At 35.7% G+C, this 5,993-nt stretch overlaps 1 long non-coding RNA gene across 1 annotated transcript; it reads right to left on the bottom strand.

Annotated features, from left to right (window-relative positions):
- Window positions 1-375: 375 nt before the first annotated feature.
- On the bottom strand, window positions 376-1,249 carry LOC126765795 (uncharacterized). Its single transcript, XR_007668589.1, has 3 exons — window positions 1,130-1,249; window positions 709-1,056; window positions 376-651 (listed from the first exon to the last, which is right to left on the bottom strand). It is a non-coding gene; the product is annotated as an uncharacterized LOC126765795 (long non-coding RNA).
- Between the last annotated feature and the right edge of the window lie 4,744 nt (window positions 1,250-5,993).

Genomic DNA, 5,993 nt, shown 5'->3' with positions numbered 1-5,993 from the left:
GACATCGACATAGTTCAGCGAATTAAAAGACAGCGGCTACGTTGGCTAGGTCATGTTGTCCGGATGGACGAATACACTCCAGCTCTGAAAGTATTCGACGCAGTATCCGCCGGGAGAAGCAGAGGAAGAGGAAGACCTCCACTCCGTTGGAAGGACCAGGTGGAGAAGGATCTGGCTTCGCTTGGAATCTCCAATTGGCGCCACCTTGCAAAAACGAAAAGAAGAAACGACTGGCGCGCTGTTGTTAACTCGGTTATAACCGCGTAAGCGGTTTCTACGCCAGTAAATAAAATTCTTAATATTCACACAATTTTCTCTCATGTAAGCTAATTTAACAATAATGTTTCAAATTAATATAGAACAATTTGTATTAAGTTATTTAAATATAATAATAATAAATGTTAACCAATTTTAGGGAACATTACTTACAGCACCTAATTGCTCGTCCGTAAATGCTGTACAAATTGCTACAAAAAGTTATAGTTATTGAAAGTGTTCACCCAACATTTTGTGATATACATATGTTTTGTTCTGTATTCACTACTAGCGATTGGAATTATTGAAGTGATTGGAGAAACTGTTCTTTTTTGTTGCTTTGGTTATAGAAAGCCTTAAGCGAACAAATAACATAATTGTACCAGTTTGCGTTTTCTGGAAGTATCGAAAATGTTAAAAGATGTGTTGTGCTAGTTATTTGTTTGCTCCTACTTCTATATTTCATTCAATGCATTTTTTGGGTGTGTGTCGTTTGAGTGGAAAGCACCCATACAAGCAACTCCATGGTATTTATTTAAAGCCTCCATACGATAATCTTCGGAACAGTATGCAACTTTACAGTATGGACCATGGTGTTGTTGGATCGTATTCTGGCAAAGACACTACAAACAAGTATGCATTGTTATTGGTGAAGCGACGCACATTTTATACAAGTCTTTGTAAAGGTCGCATACATCCTTGTCCACATTTTTAGGAATAATATATAATCAAATACTTATGTACATATAATGTTATGTTATTTAACGACACACCAGCTAATTGGAAAGGGTTGAGTATCATCTAAAAGCACATAAAAAACACTAAGTAAATAATAAATAAATAGTTAAATTAAGCATTACGCAGCTATGCCTACCTGTGTATCAGATTCACCCGAACTCTGCGCGACCTTTTCACCAAGGTTCTCAATGTCGGCTGTAGAAGCGTATCACTAACCAAACATTTGAATGCCGAATGTTTGGTTATCACTATTGTCGAAACTAAAAAAATAAGTAAAAGAGAAAACAATAAAAACGCTTTGTAACACGAGGTACATACATACATAACGCCACAATCAATAATAATGGTAGTGTTAATCACTTTGCACACATTTTTCACTTACACCAAATGTTATAACATAAATTTTCAAATAATACGGAGTCCAGTCGAATGTTGAGATTACTAGCTAAACTCTCTAATATGAGACATGTTTGTTCATTCTTATCCATCTTTGGTATAGCGCATTATATTTCACACTGAGACTCACCCAAACCTAACCGAATATTATTACGAATTGTTGCATGGTATTTGTAGGATTATTTGATTTACCGAGGATGTGTGGCTGCATGAAATTTCAATAATATATCAAATTTATTTAATACTTCTTCTTCCAATTATTCGGTTTTTCTTTTTCTGAAAAGCTTATAATTTTAATTAATAAAATATTAGCAACTTACCTGGCGCTCTTCAAATCATGTTAGGCTCTTGAAATCATTTACAATGCTTAAAATTTTTGTTTCGATTGGCGATTCAATGGCGGCAATTTTTAACGGATTCATTATCAATATGTGCGTCTCATTCTTACACATTCAAAAATTTTTTATGACGAAAGTTGCTACTCTTACAATTTTCTAAATGTTTTTGTGAATTGGATACCCCGCCTTGTAGGGCAATAAATAAATCAGGAAGTACGAAAGTACTTGCAGGGATAAAGAGATGCCTAACTTATTCCAGTGTGAGAGCGCCTCAAATTAAGCGTTTTTATATAATTTTTCATTGTAGCTAGATCAGGAAAAATAATAATTTTTAGGCATTAAAATTAAAGCACCCAACATTTATTACGATTGCAAATTATATATTGGACTTTTAATATATGGCGAAACTACTTAAATCCTTTTTTATGATTTTATGATACATTAAAACAGCTGACTTTTGATCTTTCAGTACTTAATAAATTTAATTAAGCTTGTTAGTTCTCAAGTAATAAATGTTTTTAATCATTGGTAATTAAAAATTAATCACATTGCAAAACGTTTCATGAAATACATATATTTAAATGTCACAGTTTCTATGATTTTGATTTTTTATTAGTGATCTTGAACGGCGGCAATAAATCCCTCTGTTCACACAAATTTTTGGTATAATTTCAATCTGGCAGTTCCAGTCATTCCAATGGCAAAACGTCAAAATATACCAGATCCAGTCAACTGTCAAAGTTTGGTAGGTGGGCGGTTCTCACATTTCCAGTGACAGTTGGGCATCGCTTTATCTCTGGTAATTATGTAAATAAAGAATGAAACAGATTCACAAAATTTAAGGTAACGGCGTTCCCACTGGCTGTATTTTATTTCGTGCTCACCTACTCAATCAGAGTTCCTCACATGCTGACCATTCATACAGGGTAAAGTCTACCGAAGATCGAAAATATTTATACTACAGACTATTATCAGGGTTGGGTACGCCCACAAGCAAAAGACTCTCACAAAATAAAATCGTGTTATTGCGTTTACACTGTGGCAAAGCGAATCAGCGGGTATAGTATGCCGGACTGAATGTGTGCACGTGCAAATGATTAGGGGGATTCTCTTGCTCTTGCAAGATTGCACGATGACATAAAATGAAAAAATCCTATACTGGAATATGCAAGGTTAAGAGGGCACCCATTGCAGAATGTAGTGATATATGAACGGCTGATTCGCTCAGTTTATTGAGAATGACTATTGTGAATGGGCGCACTTTCTGAATTCATTCTTAACAAAAAACTTAAGTAGAAATTGTAAAATCTATTTAAAGCTTTCCTTCCTCAACAATTTAACGGCGTAATATGTCTTTATGTAAAATGTCATTGCACAAACATAAACATGGGTTTTGGTCTGACATATTTTACAGCCATTGTAAATAATTTTCTGCGTGTGTTTGTTGTTGTGCCTTTGCACCCTGTGGAAAATTTTGCAATTCGTGCACCGTGCAAGGGTTTTGCAAGGCAAGAGAATACCCCTATTGTATCAAAGTTAGTAGTATGCCAGGGTGAGTGGCCATTAGATTATAGTTGGTCAATTTGTTATACAAAAAAGAGACTATATGATATTTTATCGAGTAAGAATTAGTTTAATTTGCGTCAAATATGAATATCCGTCCGCACTAACGTGTTCATTCCATTGCCTATTGCAGACTGATGGAACAAAAAACGTCTGCACGACAGCTAAATTTTCTTGTCTGCAAATTTCGTCTTGAAGTCAACTTCTTGAACACTTTGCGTACGGCAGCGACATATCACCCAACTGAATGTGTACATGTGTGCTGTTGATATACTAAAACTGTTGAATTTTTTAATGTTTTATTAAAAGCAAAATTTTTAGTGCAAAAAACAGGTAAATAGGTCAATTCATTTGTTTTAAATTATGAATTGTTATTACCAAGAATAATCATGGCTATTTTATGCTTCTGTTGGTAAAATACTGTTAGACTTAGCGACAACACTACAGCAGTCCATTGCCGTCGGCAAAATTAGAAATGTTTTTAATTTAACGGCAGCAGCAACTGCAAGCCTGCTGCGGTGAAGTCGTCTTGTTGTCATGGATGACTGATACGAAAATCGTTCACATTTTTTCTACCATTTGCCAATGTTGCCACTGTCGAACAAAATCGATTGGGTATTTTAAAACAAGTTTTGGATATTTTGCAATTTCTACACTACCATTGAAGCAATTAGCGCGTTACCGATATTACTTATGTCATACCATCTTGGAAATAAAATGTAGTGTCTTTGGCCGTACCGTGATATAGGGAGAGTCATCATTCATTTTCACAGTATCGGAAGGAGTTCCTACAATATTTACGCTAAGCGAATTCGGTTGTTGCAGCTTTAGTAGTTTAAGAGAACACTAAACGTATAAGAAGGCGAGGCCAGGACTACTTTCCGTGATAAGAGCAAATGAGGCATAAGTAAAAAGTTGTTAATTCGGATAATGAGTGGTAAAGCGTGAAGTTGGTGGAACAGGGATTTAAGATAGATGTGCATCTGTTAAATTGGGGTTTTATTTAACAATTAAGTGATCGAACTAAAAAGTGAGTTACATCGTAGACGATTTATCGAGAAATCCGTTACAATATGTTGTCCGCCTTCGCATCTCATTACACACTTTCACATTTGTGACATTTTCGCAATAAAATACAAAACAAAACATTAGCACATATCACAAATATTATTCCTCTTCTCTATTGGCGTAGACACCAATTACGCGCCAGTCGTTCTTCCTTGTCAATTGGAAATTCCAAGTGTAGCCAGGTCGTTCTTCACCAGATCTCTCCAACGGAATGGAGGTCGTCCTTTTCCTCTGCTTTCCCCGGAGGGTCGATCACTCTCAGAGCAGGAGTGTTTTATTCATTCGGACAACATGACCTAGCCATCGTAGCCGCTGTCTCTTAATTTGCTGAAGTATGTCAATGTCGTCGTATATCTCGTACAGCTCATCGGTATTCGGCGTTGCCAATGATCAATGCGCATGGTTACCGAAAACAGGAAGGACATAAAAGTTTGTAGAATTTTGATTTTTTTTGTGTGATATTTTAGATAGACTATCGCTGCTCTAATTTCTCTAATCGCGTCTGTTGTGACATTGCATTTTGATATTTTTACTTTGTCGGCAATAACTTTTATTAATATGTAAGTATTCTGCTTATTTAAAAATATTTTGTATTTTTCTTTAGTTTTTAATTTCTTAAACAAATTTTGGTTTTATCCCGTTATATTTTTTGTTTCTTGAAACTGAACGAATCAAGTTTAATTTAAAATTGTGCTATTTGGGAAGTAGGCGTAGTTGTTGTCCGATTTCGTCCATTTTAACAACGTGGCATAAAAATGCAACGTACTAAATTTTGTCGAAATCGGTTGGTCGGGCCTGGAGATATGGGATTTCACCTACCTAAAAGTGGGCGGTGCTACGCCCATAGTACAATTTTGACATTGTCTCCGTTACAGCTTTCTCATACCATGTCGGTGATACAATTTAATATCTCTGGCGTATTTAGTTATTGATTTATCGCGCTTTTAGTAGTCTTTAACAGCAGCGTTATATGGGGAGTGAGCGGGGTTATCTTTCATTTTCTCCCATTTTCACGCTGTCGGTAGAAGTTCCTATAAGATTTGTACTAAGCAAATTTGGTTGTTGTAGCTTAGGCGGTTTAGGAGATATGCACAATATTTTTTTTGTACTTAAGGGACTCACATACCTAGTTTCATCGAGATTTCTCAACTTTTACTCAAATTACAGCTTGCACAGATGGACGGACAGAGAGACAGTCAACCGGATTTCAACTTTTCTCGTCACCCTGATCATTTATATATACATATATAACCCTGTATCTATTTCGTTTAGTTGCTACGTACCACCGTGCAAGAGTATATAAACGTGCATGGGATATCGGTTGCCAGAAAGAAAGAAGACAGCTTGGAAAATTGATATATACATACTTATGTGTTGTTATCAGTGGCGGATTTGCCCTAAGGCCCAGTAGGCCCGGGCCTAGGGCGGTCAGATATTAAGGGCGGCAAATCGTGCCAAAAAAATCACTGATAACAACAAAATTAACAAGAAATAACTCAAATGCAAAATATCTTAACCGTATGCTTATACATATATATATTCCTAAATCACAATTTTTCGTATCAAAGTATAAATAATTTCGTACATCGTACATACATATAAAGTATCTAGGAAGAATAGGTACTTATGTACCTA

Source organism: Bactrocera neohumeralis, unplaced genomic scaffold (assembly GCF_024586455.1).
Source record: "Bactrocera neohumeralis isolate Rockhampton unplaced genomic scaffold, APGP_CSIRO_Bneo_wtdbg2-racon-allhic-juicebox.fasta_v2 cluster11, whole genome shotgun sequence".
In the NCBI taxonomy this organism is placed as follows: domain Eukaryota; kingdom Metazoa; phylum Arthropoda; class Insecta; order Diptera; family Tephritidae; genus Bactrocera; species Bactrocera neohumeralis.
The sequence above is the reverse complement of the archived record's forward strand: the minus strand, read 5'-3'. Positions and strand labels throughout refer to the sequence as shown.